Source organism: Protopterus annectens, chromosome 3.part0 (assembly GCF_019279795.1).
Source record: "Protopterus annectens isolate FY-2018-M chromosome 3.part0, PAN1.0, whole genome shotgun sequence".
Taxonomy (NCBI): domain Eukaryota; kingdom Metazoa; phylum Chordata; order Ceratodontiformes; family Protopteridae; genus Protopterus; species Protopterus annectens.
In genome coordinates this window covers 44,415,860-44,434,841 of record NC_056731.1, presented here as the reverse complement: position 1 = coordinate 44,434,841, position 18,982 = coordinate 44,415,860, and the positions used below count along the sequence as shown (strand labels likewise).

Below are 18,982 nucleotides of genomic sequence, written 5' to 3'. Positions count from 1 at the left end.
GGACACCCCTGCCTGGTTCCTCTTCTCAAGTAGAAATTATCAGAGGGGGCTCCACCAACTTTAAATTTTACCTCCGATCCCTTATATATTTTCCTAATCAAGCTTATAATTTTTTCAGGAAATGCAAATGCTTCCATGGCCCTGCTCATAAAGTCCCGGCTTATTCTGTCAAATGCTTTCTCTGCATCAAGACCCAGCAACAACAATGGTATCTTCTTGCATTCTGCTTCTCTCTGGGTCATTACTGTTCTGTTAATGTTTTCAAATGTTTACCACCCTTCCACAAAATCACACTGATCCATATCTATCAATTTTAGCATTATTTTTGTCATTCTTTTAGCCATTATAGACATGAACACTTTATAATCATGGTTTAATATTGAAAATGGCCTGTACGACGCTGGGTCTAATGGATCTTTACCCTCTTTAGGTATTACAGTAGCACTGCTTTCTTCCAGGATGTTGGTACTTCTCCTCCTCTTAAAATACTGTTAAACAAAGCCTTCCAGATCTTTTATCAGTCTTTTTCCTAATAGCTTCCAAACTTCCTCTGGAATACCATCTATTCCTGGAGACTTTCCTGTAGATTGTTATACATCACAATTTTTATCGCATCTCCTCCTATCCTAACCATGAGTAATTGAGCCTCATCTACCTCTAACCTTTGCATATTTAATTCTTCCATAAACATTTCTATTTGTATCTTTTCTTGATTTCCATATTTCTCTGCTTTATACAGACTTTCATAGAATTTCCGAGATACTTCTAATACCTCTACAGGATTTCATTACCATCCTTGTTATAGGCTCCCTAAGCTTGGCGACAGCCCTTTCTACTTTCTGTTGCCTGAGTCAATGTGCTAAAAGTTTTTGTGCTCTACCTTTATTGCCAAAAAACAGTTGCTTAACAGCAATCTTTTTAAATGTGTGCATAATACCAAGGTAATCCCTTATTTTCTGCTTAGCATTCTGCAGTTGATCCTCTTCTTGCTCTGTGAGATTCCCCATATTCTGCAATACTTTAACATTTGTCAGTCCCTCTAAATAATTCTTGTTACTTCTTAACCCATAGCTCCCTTTCTTTTATTTCCACCCTATTTTTAAACTCCATCTTAATTTTTTCCCACTCCCTAGCTATATCTTCAGAAGAAATTTCTAGCCTCTCTAATAGCACCTGAATAATCTCCACTGCCCATTCCTTGTGCCAATGTCTAATTTTTATTTCATTACCCTCTGTTTTTTTGAATTATTGGTGCATGATCTGGCATTGTTACTAAGTATGTATCAAAGGGTCTAGGACTATTTACCGAATTCACAGTTTACCGAAACAGAAATGCTTGCGCACAGTTTTGTGAAAGTGATTTTTCACCAAAAAATACACTTTCACGAAACTGAAATAAAAAAAGGTAAAAAAACATTGCAAAAAGGCTGTTGGTGAGATCGCGGCACAGTGGGGATAAGGGAATATTCCCTTTTCCCCACTGTAGTGCGATCTTGGAGTGAGAATATAAAAGTAGGGGGGGTGTGGGGGCGTGATTACTATTTTTTTTTAGTTTATGTTTTTTATGTTTTTATTACTGTTTTGTGAAAGTGTATTTTCGGTGAAAAAGCACTTTTGCGAAACTGCGCGAGAGTTTGTGTTTCGGTAAAGTATGTATTCTGTAAATAGTCCTAGATCCGTATCAAGACCTTCAATTAAATGCACATGTTCCTGTGAAATGTAAATTCTGTCTAGTCTAGTCCAGTTTTTACATCTTGGGGAATAATGTTAACTCACTCCAAACTCCTGTTAGTGAATTCACATCTTCCATGCCAAATATTTTCATACATTTCTTCAATAATCTATCCTCCTTTGTTATACTTTCCCTTCTCAGCCCTCCAGACACATCTTCACTTTTGCAACTCACATTCCAGTCCCCACCTGTAAGTAATATCCCTTGCTGAAAACTGAATATTTCTCCCAGAATTGTCTTAAGCTCCATTATAGCAGTTTTAGGTGGAATATAAATACATGCCAGAGTAATCCTCCTCCCTTGCCAAAAAAACCCTGAATGCTTTCAGAGAATATTATGCTCAAGCCAATTTCTCTTCCCATTTTTTTTGCCTTCAGCCAATCACTCTCCACCAGCCTGTAGCCAGTTTCTCTTTATTAGATTGTCTCCATGGAGACATGAGAACCAGGTGGCCAGTTTCTCTTTATCAGATTGTTTCAATGGAAACATGATGATTAGCTGCAGAATTGCTACTGATCACACATTTTTGCTAGAAAAAAGCCTCATGATATTCAATATTCTTTTTGTTTAGTTGCTTACTCTTAAAACTTGTTAGTAAATCAATCTAAGGTCCTTAATCCAGTCATTTCTGTGTGCAAGAATAAGAAAAAACACATTATTTTGTCTTTTGTCATGTTCTTTTAACCAAGCTTTTTTCACTGCATTACCTACATTTCTTAAAACTGAACAAGAAGAAAGAGAGAACGGATAAAGAAAATAAAAAAAAACACCACCACCTATTTATAATCCCCATTACATTAACTGAGAAAATTGTACTTTATAGCATGCAAAGAAAATCATACACCAGAAAAACAGAGCTAATAAGAAAATAATTCTTTACTTACAGTTAACTTTCTCATTCCTCTTCCCCATCCACAAAGCATTTTTTGAACAGCAATGACATGAAGTAGGGCATATGCTTTAGAGGCCCCCACAAGTTCAACAAATTTTGAAAAAGTCCAATATTTCCAGATATCCTTGTTCTGTCATATTTCACACAAGTAATTATTGCACTGTAATCTCACATTAAGTTACTGGTTTTATTATTACTGTTCATCGCCATCTCCCAAATCCTGTCACTATTTCATTTCCAACATATTCTCAATTCATCTAGTCAGCTCTCATGCTCCCTTCTTTTTTCACTCCAACATTTTCCATTGAAACACTGGAAAAGGTTTTACAGGTACAGTCTCTCAGTGGTCTTTATTACCAGAAGAACAAGCAGCAGAATCTCTTTCTGTTTCACAGCTCACTTTTTGTTGGACAAACATTTGTATTTCCTCCTTAGCATGTACTTCATCAAAAAATTATTTGCCCCTCCAGGGAAGAATACTTTGAAGACAACTTGGTACAGCAGTTTGAATCTCACACCTGCATCTCAACATTCCCTGAACAGTGGAATAAATTTGCTTCTTTTCTGCCTGGTGTACAATGGGTAATCATTCTTCACACTCTGCTTTCTCCCACTTTTAGTACTTTGTCCTTCTGCCACACTTTTGTCAAAATCAACTCCTGTTAGGTTGCTTGCTCATAGCCAGGTTTGGATCATACACACAATGTGTCCTTTCATCTAAAAACTCCTGCTGTGGAATACCAGTGTAGTTGCTCATTAGAGCTTTCATAAAATTAATGCAGGGTGTTGCTTCTCTGGTATAACTGAAAATCTCAGGTTTTCCCTAAGTGCCCTAAGTCCTCTAACTCGTATTATTTTTTTAAACATCTCTTCCTGAGCAGTCTCATATTCCACCATCCTTTTCTTCATTTCAGCCTCTGATTTTTGCAGCTTTGTCACCTCACCTGAATATTTGTTTAAAGCTTCTTCTATTTTTTCCAGCCTTTTGTTGTTTGTGTTGATATACTTCATCAGTGTTTTGTTTATTTTAACTAGGTCTATGTGCAATTGTCTTGTATCTTCTTGTAGGTTACTAGAATTCATGTCTGGAGGTTACATTGCTTTTTGCTAAACAGCTGCAGAACTTTCCCCAGTCAATGTTTCTTCCTCACTTTTTGTAGCTGATTTATTTCCAGGTCCTCTGTATTTCTTTTTTCCTGGTATCCAGGCAGTACACTTACTAGCTAGTTACTGAAATTTACCCATAAACAGAAGTCTACCGGCCTTGTCTGCTGAGTTTCTGTTTTTACACTGGGAGATATAGAATTAAGCTGTTAATCAATGTGCAGCCATCTTGGAAGACTCCATCAAGTCATCCTTCTTGGTAAAGGAAAGATATGATTCAATACCCGTATCTTTTCTGTCTCTAAGACATGCATAGTAAGCTCCATCAGATCTCTCTACATGTCCCTCTGGGTGGGGTGCCTCAAATCATTCAGTCCCACATGGCCACCACTTGGTTGTAGAAATATTGTTCTGGTTTAATGGACATTAGGGCCTCTATAACATCATAGACCCTATTACCAGAGAAGCAGCTTGTAGTTATCCTGTTCTTGTTCAGTCTGGTGGGTATGGAGTCTGTATGTCAAACTATAGTTACCTATGCATAAAACATTTCCCTGAGTGGTGAAGACTTAGATGGTCTAAGGCCTGCTTTCCTGGTTACTCTTCAGTGATCTGTGTGGATTTGCAGTATGTACAAATGGAGAAGGAGTAGGTACTGCCATGCAGTGGAGGCTCGGATCATTCTAGTAGGCTCTGGCAAATATTGTTTAATGGCCTTAGGATATATAACAAGCTTTGTGGTGTGTTGAGAACGATATGTTACTGTGGAGGTATGATGCTTAGTGACTGTTCCCTCAGTTGGCATAATGGTTAAAAATCTTCTCCTCCCACACACAAGGTTTGCTCAATCCTGATCACCGACCAATGCCTATTTGGAGTTTGAATGTTCTCCCTGTGCCTCTGTGGATTCCTTCCACCTCCGGAAAACATGATGAGTGCTTCCATCTCAAACTCCCCAATGAATGGTGCTGTGGGCAGCAGCACAGATGCTGCATGGTGCCCTATAGGGGGAACAGCTGTATAGACCAATCGCTTTAGGCATCGACTGTGGTGTGCAGTACCCAAGTTAGGAAAACATGGATAACAGACTGTGAGCTGTGGAAAGGCTAGCCACTCAATGGTGTAAAATATGGCTCTAGGTGATTCAGTCATGTTGACTAGTGTTGCCAAATGGGCAAGTGTAGTTGCAGGTGATAAGTGGGTTGAGGAACTGGCCTACTCCACCCTATGTCAGGGAACCATGATGATGTGTATGTGCCCCTATTGGCCAGTGTGTGTCTGCCATAAAGCCCAGCAGCCCTGGGTCAATAAGCTATTGGCTGGCTGGTGTCCAGTTGCCCAGCCTGGGTTGCCTGGGATAGCTCTGCTGAGCAAAAGCTGGACATAAAACTAATCAACCTGAGGGTACTCAAAGCAGTGTGGAAAGAAAAGCAAATCCCAGATGACTGGAGAATAAGCATACCAATGCTAGTGTTCAAGAACAAAGGGGACATCCACAACTGTGGGTAGACAGAGATATCGAACTCTTGTCACATTGCATAAAAGTTCTGGAGAGGGTGACTGATAAATGGATATGCAGAGTAGTAGAAAGTAAGACGGGAGATGAGCAGTTTGGATTCAGATCAGGATGCAGCACAACTGACAATGTCAAAGTCCCAAGAAAGCTGATTGTGGCAGTGCTGTAATGGTTTGAAGTTCAGAAACATTGGTAGAATTAATTAAGGCCATGTACAAGGACCCAATGACTCAGGTATGAACAGTGTTTGACCTCACATAGGGGTTCCCAGTGGGAGTGAGTGTACATCAGAGTTCAGTTCTGAGCCCACTGCTGTTCATACTCGTGATGGACTACATTAACAAACAGGTCAGAGGGAACAAATCAACAAAGTTGGTGTATATAAATGATGTGGCATTACAGGCAGACTAAGTAAGAACTTAAGCAAAGGACAGGGTAATGGAATGCAAAACGGAAGGCACATGAGATGAAACTAAGCACTGATAAGACAGTGGTAATGGCAGCAAACTGGGGAAATCAGAAGAAGCTGAGAACTGAGATAGAAGGGAAGGCAGTGGGACAGGTAAACAGCTCCAAGTATCTGGGAGAGGTGGTTGAGGAGAAGGGAAGCCTGAATTAAGAGGTCAAAGCTAGAATCATAGGGGCTGCAGCCAACTGGCATAGAGTTTCAGGTGTAGTGTATGACAGAAGAATGTCAAAGAAACTGAAAAGTAAGGTGTACAACACAGTGGTGTGACCAGTACTACTGTATGGTACAGAAACCTCGGCAGTAAAGGCAGAGCAGATGAGGAAGCTAGAGGTGATGGAAATGAAGCTCCTGAGTGGGTGGTAAAATGCACACTGTGGGACAGACGAAGATGTGAAGACATAAGAGCAGAAGCCAAAGTAGCTCCAATTGCATTAAAGATTACTTTTTTGGGGCACATGTGCAGAAAAGCAGAAGACAATCTGGTGAAGATGATTTGGGACAGACATGAAGAAGGTAAATGGAAACAAGGGCATCCAGCACAGATATGGGTGTATAGTGTCAGAGAAGATCTGGGACAGTCAGGCAGGAGTGTTGAACTGAATCAAGAGAGATGGTGACAGTTGACATGACACCCCGACCCCATGTAGAAAATGGGGGAAAAGGGGGTTGATGATAATAATTGGGGCTGATGCAAGAAGTTTATTTCCATGCTTTTTAAATATTTACATCTATGACCTAATATTTACATCTATGACCTATGGCTATTACATCAAGCTTATACTGTCTTGCAAAAGAATTAAGTGAAGACCAAATAGCTGCTTCACAGACATTGTTAAAGGCTGTGTTGTCTGACAAAGCCTGAGAGGTAGCCATTACTGTAGCTGAATAAGCTGTAAGTCAGAGGACAGGAGTTTATTATACTGTTAAATGCAGTAAACCACTTATATAGGGTTATTTTTAATACCTCACAACTGAGTTTCCTTTTTTTTTTTTGAAAGGGATATGAACATCTGAGGGTCTGTTCTGAATTATTTAGTTCTGCCTACATAGAACCTAAGCCATCTGCGAATATCATTATGGTGCTGCAAGTACTCTCCTCTATGGACAGAGATGGCAGATAACGTTAGACTACTTTTGGCATGATGAAAGGACTGCTGCGCATGAGTACTCTCTCCTTATGAAACACCAGGTAAGGAGGATAGGCTGATAAGGCTTGCAACAATGAAATTCGTGGAGCTAAAGTAAAGGCCACTAGGGAAAGAGTTTTCTGGGATAAATACAGATCAAGTAATGTCTGCTAGGAAAAGAGTTTTCCAGGATAAAAAGGTCACATCTACAGAAGATACCATTTAAAAATAAGCAAGTGCGAGTTTCTTCAGCACAAAATACAAATCCCATGGAAGAAGAGGATCCCTGTGAGAAGGTCTGAAAAGAAAGACATCCTTTAAAATGCTTTATACAATTTCAAGGATGATAAAAACATTACATACAAGGCCTGGTGGAAATCAGACACAGCAAATGTATATCTATGAATAGCCGACACTTGTGTCAAAGACTTTTAACAGGTTCTCTAAACCAGAAGTTGCAGGAGCAATACAGGGAGCCTAGTCCCTGTTGGTGAAGCCCAAATAGAAAAACATGTCCATTTACTCCTGCATTTTTTTCTGGTATTTGGCTTATGTGCGGTTGTAAGAATACGAACTACCCTAGATGGTCAGGCAGATCTCTGGACATCAATCCAAGTGGAGAAGCCAAACAATTAGCCATAGGGAGTAGAGATCCAGATGGTCCTTGCTAGGTCAAAGGGACAGCTAGGTCCTGATTGTTCATAATCAGACATTTCATTAAAAGGTGGAGCTTCAACAAGGAAAACCAAAACTGACAAGACCAAAATGAAAATGATCTTGGACCTGTGTGCTTTAGATTTCTGGATAAATCTTCCTACCAGAGGACATGGAAGAAAAATGTAAAGGAACCTGGGTGATACATATTTGGACAAAAGCATCTCTGGGACATTCTCCTAGTAAAAAGATGCTACTGCACTTGGCATGGTTAAGAAAGTAAAAAGATTACATTAAGGCTTCCCCAATGAATGAATAACTTCTGTAGTGAACGACACTTGTATGACATCAGAAAGCAGTAACTCAGCCTGCCCAGTAATAACATGGCTTCCCCTGGAAAGAAGTTTCCTATCAGAAAGTGGTTGGTCACCACAGTCCATTCCAAAACCTTCACTGCTTCTTGACACAAGACGACACAATGAACAGACTGGAACTGAGGTAAGACCAAAACAGAGTCTGCTGAGTTGCCACTGACTCATGCAGGTAGCTCCTGGACTCCTTAGATATCTTCATATGAAGGGAGAAATCTTGGAAGTCTAAAGATCTCATTCAGTCTCCTTCTGAAAAGCATGGAAGGATGGACTGTACCATGACCATCCAAAAGTTTCTTTCACAATAAAATACTATTCTGGTTGCGTTAGACTTCTTGAATCGCTCTTTTCATTAGAAAATGTAAGACCTCTTTTCTTACATCAGGCCAGGATAAGAACTAGGGCTGTAATATTATATGTCCTCTGGATATTACTTGCCCTTATCCAAATGTACTGACCAGCCATGCAGGAAGGTAGAGGGGAACATAATCCCAAATGCCTCCAGAGTGGGTCAGTTGGACAATGCCTCATGGATTCCGTAGCTGCTCTTCACAATTACTCCATTCCTTTCTGACAGCAATTGTTCTGGAAAATACTATGATAATTCTGACAATTTTGCCTCCTTCCAGATCTCTGGTTATGCGGCTGCTGGTCATGCCTAACCCACAGCTGTCATGAGCTCTGCTGCATCTTGAAAAAGGGTGTTGTGAAATTCGAAATGTCCACAGTCATGAGAGTTTTGCCTTCTTTCTCTTTGTACTCCAGGTAGGTTTTCACATCTGGACCAAAAAGAGTGGTGCCTGAAAGGATGCTCCAAGTTATCACTTCCATATGACCAGGAAAAAAACAAATGCATACAATGTCAGTTCCTTACACTAGTCTAGCAATCGGTGATACCATATTAAAAACTAGTTTAGTATTATGTAAACTATTTATATTGGATTAGGGCTCCAGAGTGACTGAGTTACTAAACGCCTATAAAGGAAACTTTTGACTTTTACTTTTCTCCTACACCAAGCAGTGACCTTGCAGCTCCAAGCTGTCACCCCACCAATTTCTACATCTTTGGAATTTTCACACTACAACATAACACGCAGATTCATATAGGAAAGTGGGACAACAAGGACTGAGCTTCTTAACCATATGATGTAAACACAAAATTAAATGCAATATTAATCATATACAAAAAGGGCATGCTACCTCTATGGATTACAATCATGCCAGAAAATGCACATAATTTAGCCAAGAAAACACCGGGCAGAGTGGGGGCAAAATATCACACTTATATGCAGTAAAATACTGTTATAGAGTAAGCACTCACCCACCAGATGACATTGAATGGAAAGTTTCAACAAATCTCAGCAGGGAGAAAAAATCAAGAAAACATGACATTCACAGTGACAACATCTACAACTTTAGAGTAGTCGAGTTTAGCCTTCAGGCTCTTCATGCCAAAAACTGATGGCAAGTGAAATAGAAAAGTCAGGTCACTAAACACTCATTTCTTCTCAATGCTCTTAACCCAAAACAGTTAAATTATCAGAACAAAACATTTCTTAAAGTGGAAACAATCCTAATCCACTTCTGATAACTCATACCCAGTGATATCAAAAGTTAGAAATGCTGTCTCCAAAGTCTGAAGCTTCACTTAATTCCCTTGCACTTACAATGCATACTGAGTCATAATCTCATCTGAATACAATAAAAAGACAAACAATAGAGGTCAGCTTAGACATTTGATAAATTAATGAAGGAGAAAACATGCACTAGACTAAAAGTTACTCATTTCATTGGATCACAGGAAATTACTAGGCTATTGGCCCTGAGGCCCTTATAAGCCTAGCCAAGAGTTTAGCCCATGTTTAGACATATCAGCACCCAAAGCCCCCTGTCCAGCAGGGACACAGGTGGAACCCCAGGGGTGTATTTTCTGTTTCTCATCCAGTCATCGAGGTTGCGCCTGAAAAGGGGTAATGAGGTACTCTGCCTGATGTGGACAGGGAGTCTATTCCACAGATGGGGGAGTCTTTGGGACACAAATCTGTCCCGGGAACAAGTCCTATTGATGTCACAGACCAGGTTGAGGGCACATATGTGGGTTACTTGAGCGGAGCTTGACTTGCAGATATGTAGCAGTCCCATCAAGGTGTGGTCAAATTGCTTTGTATGCCAGACAGGGTCACCTCTGAGGAGTCTGTATGAAACTGAGTAGAGGGACAAGGCTTTTAGCCTGTCTGTGTAGGATAGATGTTTGAGGCCCTGGATTCTTCTGGTGAGGAACGTCTGTGGTCTCTCCAGCTGCTGCATGTGCTTTGCGAGATACATGATGAAGGGGGCATTGTACTCAATAACTGGCCTTATAAGGGAAGAATACAGGGATGTTATGACCTCCTTGTCCCTGGATGAGATACCCTTACTTATGAGGTGGGCCATGTAAAAAGCTTTCCGTACAACGGAAGCAACATGGTGGTCAAAAGTCAGGTTGCTATCAACCTGGATGCCCAAATCCCTCACGACTGATGGTGTGCTTAGGACGTTATTAATGTGATAATCTGTGGGGATGTCACTTTCCCCAAAGGGGATGATGATGCAATTTTTTGGAATTCAGCTTGAGGCCATGTTTCTGGTACCAGTCATTTGTTTGGGTGAGACCCTACTGGAGGACGTCCACATCACTTGGAGAACTGATGACAGTGCCCAGCTTGCAGTCATCTGCAAACTTGGTCAGCCATATCCCACTGGTTTTGGCCTGCACCTCAGAGACGTATATCCTGAATAACAGAGGCCTTAAGACAGATCCCTAGGATACGCCACTTGTTACGGGTTTACTGTTTGAGGTGGCTTCCCCATTTTGATTAGATGGGCTCTATTAGTGAGCCAGCTGGCTACCCATCTGATAACATATGGATTAATGTCTAGTTGACAGAGTTTATCTATTATGCTCGAATGGGAAATAGTGTTGAAGGCTTTGGCCAGGTCAATGTAGGCGTGTGCACCATCTTCCCCTCGTCCATGGCTTTGGTGACTGCCTCAAAGAAGTTGACCAGATGTCACAGGCATGACTCCCCTTGACAAAACCAAACTGTATGGGGCCGAGTATTTGGAGGTTGCCAATGTCCCTGTTAATGAGGTCCATGATAATTCGTTCCATGGCCATGCAGATCAGGCTAGTTAGGCTGATGGGTCTATAATTTCCTGGATCGGTGGATGCTCCATCTTTGTGTAAAGGGAGGACAGTGGCTGACCTCCACTCAGCTGGGACAAAGCCAGTACTCAGGCTTTGGTTGAATAGGGTGTCTAAGCAAGGTCATGTAGGATGCAGCTTGGGATGTTATCGGGTCCCATAGAGGCTGTATTTTTTCCTTTGAGAAGTTAGTGATGACCTGTTCCCTAGAGATAAGGGGAGGAGTCAGATACTGGGGGATGTCCTGATTTACTGATGGAGGGGACAGACTGGTGAAGTTTTCGTTGAATCTGTCAGCCAGTAGGGTTGGCTATAGCTACAGCATTTGTGTATGTGGTCTCCTTGACCACCAGTTCTGAATAGATCTGGGTGCTTCCTTTGAAAATGTGGACAAATGTGGACATATGTGAAGAAGGCCTTATGATTACCTCTAGTAGATGTGGCCAATTTGGACTCGAAGTTGGCTTTAGAGGATTTCACTAGTGCTCGTATTTGCTTGTTCAGGCTAAGAGATTGCTTCCAATTGGGCACATGCTCCCTTCTTGGTCCTGGACAGCAGTTTTTTCCTTTTGTTGTATAGTGTATTTATTGCAAATGTTGACCAGATAGGTTTACTCTTCCTTGCGGAGGATGATTTTGTCCTGACAGGTATTCCTGATTCCATGCATCTATTTAAGGGATTGTATAGTACTTTGGTGTAGATTTGGAAATTGATGCCAGTTCCAACAGAGGGGGAGGGGACTGTAAAACTGTTTACACCATCCCTCAGGAGGTTGTAATCAGCTTTGGAGAAGTTTTTTTTGTTTCACCCTAGATAGAGAGGGGTCAGGGGAGATGCTGACTTCGAAAGTGACCGGTTTAAGGTCAGATCTTATGACTAGTTTTTCCAGTCTATGGTTGGGTAGTTAAAGTTACCCAGAATCAGGGTAAAGGGTTGAATCTTGATAGAGTCAAAGAGGTCCAGAAAGGTGGAGTGGGCATCTTGAGTCAAATTTGGGGGCCTAGAGCTATCTATGATTTGAATAGGGGTCTTGTCAATGGTTAACTGCACCTGGAGTGTCTCCTGTGTGTCATACTGTTTCCCCAGCCTGGAGGTGTGTGTGTCTAATATATATATTGAATCTCTACCTCCTTTGGCTTTGCTGCCCACTGTTTGGGGTCGGAATGTAAGATAGGATGAGTAACCACGTAAGGCTGGGGTGCTCTCCACAGCTTTGAACCAGGTTTCTGTGACTGCACAAATGTCATCATCTTCCAGGGTTAAGAATGTTTGCAATCAGTGCAGTTTCATGTTAAGACTCTTAGTGTTTAGCAGCACGACCTTTAATTTGCGTTTTGTTGAAATTTTTATGTTGGTTTTACTGACCTCAGGACTTTTCCTAAAAAAGGCACTATGGGGGAGGCAAGGGCCCTCATAATATAAATGATGTAGAGTTTCTATACTTGACCCTTTAGCCAAAAACTAGCTAGACACAGACACATTGCCTACAAAAACCTCAGCCAATATGAGTAAGAGACCACAAGTTCATTTACTACCCACTGTACTATTCCTGAAATTAAGGGTGTCACTTACCTCTAAAGCAAACTGTCAACAACTTACTTCAAATGTATGTGCAGATTCATTACAATGAAATGTGAGCAAATTCTATTTTAATGCAAGTAGAAAAACTGACCAATAAATAATGGGTAATGGCCATACACAAAAAAAGAGATCAATGCAACCACACTTTCCCCACATCAAGTGCGACAGTGATGCGGAGTATTAGTGACTGGTGAAAGATTTTTGTGCTGGAGGACCAACTGGGGCCAAACTTCAGAGTAGATAGTCAACTCTCCTCCTTCCAAGGAGGCAGTGCACATAGAAGCACCATCTGGTAGTTCCTGAGTACAGTTTGGAGGGCTAGGAATTAGCATTGATTTTATTTATCCTTTTCTGACCAGGTTAGTCCCACTTACCTAGTAACCTCTTTCAGGAGAGACATGCAGTGTTATTCCAACTATAAGGGGAAATCTGGTCAGGCATCAGGGAAATTCCCCTACTCTTTGGAGCTGCTAGCTGGTAACGGAGTGCTCCTACACCAGCAAGTAAAAGGCATAAAGGAAGCAGCAGCACAGAGGAAGAGAGAAAGGCTATGGAAAATTTGGAGATGGAAAGTGAACATTTGGAGAAGCATTTGGTCAACATGGGGCTATAGAATGTAAATAAAGATTCCTGTGTGGTGGCTGTTAAAAATGAGCAACGTTTAGCTGTCTCCATGGAGAAGGAAGTGAGTCTGTTGAAATGCTGCAGATAACAGAACTGCTGTCAAGAGAGCTTGCAGATAATGATCTGCAAAAAAATAATGGAGCAGGATGACCCAGGTGATAGTTCTGCTATTTCATAAGGTGAGACTACCAACCTCAGCACTGCTGAAAATGTTATATGGAAAAGGAACAAGATGGTGTAGCAACTGAGAATGCAGCAGTTAAATCTTGTGCAGCATTGACAGAAAATAAAACAGCAAAACAGTAATCTACTTGGTTTTGTGGCAGCAGACAATACAGTAACTAAAACTTATGCAGTAGAAAGAGCAGACAAAAAAGGACAGAAGCAACAGACGGTCAAGTAAAGCTTACAGAAGACCAACTGTGAGAATCAAAACAGAAAGGGACACTGTAATAAGCAGATATTATGCATAGGACAATTTGGTTAACTATTCTGGGTTTTAAAGTTAAAGAAATTCAATCTTTTATATGCATTGGGACAGAGAAGTTTTGTGTCTAAACATCTGAAACTGATGATGAAATTTCTGGAATTGTGTAACTAAAACATTTACCTGTGGAACAATTATTTTCATAGTAACTTAAATGTTAAAAAAAATATTACTTTTCAGTTTACAACTGATGAACTAGATGACAATGATGTTAAAAATACACGCATATGTGAAACTGTTGATAATATTGTGAAAGTTATGAAATGACAGAAACGTATGGAATGGAGGTTGGAGGTTTGAAGCTGTTTTGAAATGTGAAAAAAAAATGGTGAAAAACTTGCCAATGATTATTTTTGTGGCTGGTCATAGAGGGACATTAAGATATGCTGGCCAGTATAAAACATGTTTCTTTTGTGGGAACTTTTCTCATTTAATTGAGTGTGACAAGGTACAAACGTAACCAATGTGGGGAGAAAGGACTTACAGCAAGAAGGTGTATACCTGAATGCAGGTTGCGTAAAAAAAGAAAAAAAAATACACTTTTGAATGGGTTGTCAAGAGATAATAGTAAATAACGAAAATGAAGGGTAACGGGAAGAAAACATACACAAAGAAGGAACACTTAGGGTGATATATGTGAAGAAGAATCTGTAGAAGGAGAAAAAATATGGAGGGGAAAAATGAGGTGAGAAAATGCATGCAGGAAGAGAGGTCATGAGAAGGACTGACACTAATAATGTTTTGAAGTTCTAGCCAGTGAAAAATATGATTCTGAGGATCAAGGATTATTTGTACATAAACCCAGGAAAATATACAACTTGTGAGAGTGGAAAAATAAGAAAATGAACATTTAAAAATATTTCCCCTAAACTTAAAAAGAAGGAAAGCAACACATTTACAGTACTTTCAGTAAATGTGAACAGTATTATTAACATTGTAAGAAGGATAGGGGTGCTGGAAAAGTGTTGCTAAATGTCATGTGGATTTTATTCTGTCAGGGGATGTAAGATTACTGAAGAGTAAAGAATGACTGGGAAAAGAAAAATTGTGGGGTGGAAACATAATATGGAACTTAGGAAGTGAACATTGTTCTGGAGTTGTTTTTGTCGTGTAACAAAACAGGGAAACTGCTAGATGTAACACTGGTTAGGATGGGAAGGTTAGCTGTTGTGGATGTGAGGTGGAGAGAACATGTTTATAGAATTATTAACATTATACGCACATACAACTAGCAAGGAAAGAGAGAATCAGTTTCATCAGATACTGGACTATGTAGTGGTTAACGTGAAAATTATAATCGCAGGGTACTTTGATTATGATTTAAGGGGAAAATGTAAACAAGAAAAGGAAAGATGCAAAGAAATACAGGAAGTGATAAAATGTGGTAAATTAATTGTGTGTAACAAAAGTCAATGGACTTGTAGAAGGGGGGGGGGGGCACTTGGATCTGAAACGGATTACTTTAAATTATCAGAAGGTTTGGGGGTAGCAGATGGCAAAACAGTTGTGATGGGTTTTCAGACCATTTAGCAATACGGATGAAGAGATGGAAGAAAGTACATTACAAACAGGAAAGGGAATAAAAAGAACAGATGAGAGATTACGACATGAAATCGGAGAGTGGGAAGTACTGCAGTAATGGAAGGATCATATAACCATGAAGGGTCTATAAAACCTGGTCTGAATGATGGACTGTATATAAAAAGTGTGTTATCAATGAGAATGGAATAAGAAAAGAAGAGAAGGCGAAGTATGGGAAATGTATTACAGAATTTGGAGGAGAATAATACAAGAGAGTATTATGATATGGAAACGTAAAATAAATCAAGAAAAAATAAAGCTTTGCTGTTTAGGCAGAAATATTACTTACAAGGGAGAAGGAAGGAGGTATCTGCATATTTGGATAAAATAGTAAAGGAGGGTATTAGTATAATGAAGGAAATAAAAAATGTAAAAAGATAGGTAAAAAGAACAAATTATGAGTATTGTAGTACAGGATGTGGAAAATGTGTTTAAGAATTCAAAGGAGGAAAATAAGAGAGAATGGAAAGTTTAAAAAAATTCAAGAATGAGTTAAAGACCATTTTAAAAAGAAATTACTATTAGTGAATTGCATGAAGCACTTAGAAAAGTAAATGCTGATTCAGTATAAAGCCCAGATGGTATATGGTATGTAAAGTACAAGAAATGAGTGGATTGGCAAAGAGGGTATTTTGTAAATGTACTGAATGAATGGTTGAAGGAAGGGTTTGTTTATGAATGGTTATTTGCAGGCGCATTAAAATTTATATGGAAGAAAGATGAAAAAAACTGGAGACCCATCACACTAAATAACACAAATTATACAATTTTTATGAAAATAATATGGAGGAGAATAAAACAAAGAATGTGGGATATTATGGAAGAAAGTATATATGGTATAAAAGGGACTGGATGTCAATAATTGCTACTGGTTGCAAAAGAAGTTGTGAAGGATATTATAAGTAAAAGGGAGCAAATGATACTTAAGGTAGCTGATATTACCAAGGCGTATGATACAGTAGGATATGATACTTTGTGGGATGTTATGGAGAAGTACGAAACAAATAACAGAATTAGGAACGTGTGCATATCAACATATCAAAACAATAGAGTGAAAATGTGAGTGAATTGTAGCAGAGTAAAGAAACAAAGCAAAATGTGTAATAAAAGAAGAGAATGTCTCATGACTGGAATATTGTTTGCCCTGGCAATGAATGTGATAGCGAGTGAAACAGCTTATAAAATGAAAGATGCTATATATGTCATAGTTTGTCTGAATGTACTGTTGTGTAAGTTGAAGTTACCATAACAGTAGATGTTTGAATAATCAATGCTGCATGTAGCCTTAACTACATGGGGTAATATCCTGCCAAGGATATAATGGCCAACCAGTTTCCAAGGCTTCAGGGTACTGTGCACCTTCCCAAACAGTCAAGCAGCTGGAGCTGAGCTGACTGAAAGAGATGTTTGGGAGCAAAGCCCTTCAGAGCTGTCCTGTCAGCAGAAAAAGGCAGGCTAAACCCTGAAAGGCCTATGCTAGCAAGAACAAAAATCAATATCCACACACTGGCATAAAAACACACCAAAAACAAGGGGAATGGAAGAAAAGAGGGAAGGACTGCTGCAGCAGTGATTATTTGAACATCTACTGTTATGGTAAGTTCCATTTACACAACTGTACAATGTTCATCATATTGATCACTGCAGTAGCCTTAGCTATACTGGTACATTACCATAGCTAATTATATTTGAAGAGTGGAAGGAGAAGAGTCCAGGAGCCCATGAAGAATGTTTCTAGCAAAGACTGATCTGGACCTGGAGAAGGAATCAAGCTTATAGAGCTTTGTAAAAGTATGTACAGAGGACCAAGTAGCAGCTTCTAGACTATTTCTAGAATGCAACCCTTTCCAAAAAGCCATAGATGAAACCAAGGCCCTTGGTAGAGGGGGCCTTGACCCTGCCTAGACTAGATCTGTTACGGTGAGTATAACAAAAAGGAAAGAGCCTTAGACAACCATTTGGAAACAGTCTGTTTGAACACAGGTTGTTCCTTCTTACCTTCACAAGAAAAAAAAAAACAATTGCTCTGAACATATGAGAGATTTAGTTCTGTCAAGATAGTACCAGAGTTGTCTAAGAACATCTAAGGCATGGACAATCTTTTCTCCCTCATTTTTAGAATCAGTAAAGAAAATGGGGAGACGGATAGTTTGACAAAATAAACTTGGGTACCACTTTAGGCATAACAGGATTAGTTCTCAAAGAAACCCTATCCATATGGAAAATGAGGTGGGGCTTATACACCATAAGAGATTGCATTTCAAATACCTTACCTCATTTTCCATATGGAAAATGAGGTAGGGCTGACACACCATAAGAGACTGCAACTCAAATACCCCTTTTGCAGAGGGTGGCACAATCAGTAAAATTGTTTTCCATGTTAAGAACCTCAAGAAAGGCCATATTAGCTGGTTCAAATGGAACAAGTGTTAGCTTCGCTAATGCAAAATTAAGATCCCAAGAAGGGGCCACCTATTTACTTGGAGGTCTCTTATGCAAAATCCACTTTCAAGAATCGTTTGACATGAAACTGCCCTGAAAGAGGGGGATCTATGGGCAGACATGCTGAAAGGCAAATAAACCTTGATAGAAGAATAAGAAATGCCATAGGATAGTAACTCACAAAATATAGTAAAACCAGAGAACAACTCCCAGAATGTGTGCTGGTTATGTTGTTCGCACCAACTAGAACACCTTTTCCAATTATTAATATACAATTTTCTATCAGCAGGCTTTCCTGGCTCCATTAGTACCTGCTGTACATCCTCAGTAAACAGGTCTCTAAAAGGAAATAAGACCTTATCATTTAGGCAGACAACTGAAAATGATTGATTACATTGTGTATCAAACACCCCTGTTCTTGTGTTAGTAGATCCAGTCTGTGAGGAAGCTTGTGTTAATTACCCCTGGCCATTTTCAAAAGAAGGGAGAATGACAGTTACCTAGACAAGAATGGAGTCATCACAATGATCTTGGGGGATTCCTTCTGAATCTTCAGAAGTACCCTGGATATTAGTGGGAAGGGGTGGAAAAGCATACAGGAACATTCTTGCATACAGTCCTGGAATAAAATCTTGCTAGCTGATTGGTCAAAGATGAGGCAAAAAGGTTTACTGGAGGAATTCCCCATAGATGGATCAAATGTTGGAAGATCCCCTGATTTAGTCTCCATCTGTGCGGGCCTGCCCTTGTCTTGCTCACCTTATCTACCATACAGTTTTACTCTAATGGAATGTAGGATGCCTGTAGAGTAAAATTGTGATATGAAGCTACATCCTAAGCCAACATGGCTTGTCTGCAGAGGGGGGGATGACCTGGTTCCTCCTTGCTTGTTGATGTACTAAATGACTGTGGCATTGTCTGAAGCCACTTTGAAAAGGTCCAGGGGACAAAGATGATTCAGAGAGTTGAGTGCCTTGATCAGGGCAAGCATCTTCTTGATATTTATGTGCTTGCATCTGTCCTTGGTGTCCCACATCTCTGCCCTTTTATCCCTCCTGAAACTGCTCTCCAAGCAAAATCCAAAGCATCTATGGTGACTGACTGCTCTGGAGCAGGGAGGGAGAAGGGGAGACCTGGATTTACACACATCCGTTGCCTCCTCCAAAATATTTCTCTTCTGACAAACCTCCAGCACTGGGATTCTGAACAGATAAAGG

General features: G+C 40.0%; 1 protein-coding gene across 2 annotated transcripts in view; it reads right to left on the bottom strand.

Moving 5' to 3' along the window:
* The window catches only part of DNAJC1 (DnaJ heat shock protein family (Hsp40) member C1), a 2,872,711-nt gene that overhangs the window by 243,728 nt on the left and 2,610,001 nt on the right, over positions 1-18,982 (bottom strand). The window lies entirely within an intron of this gene.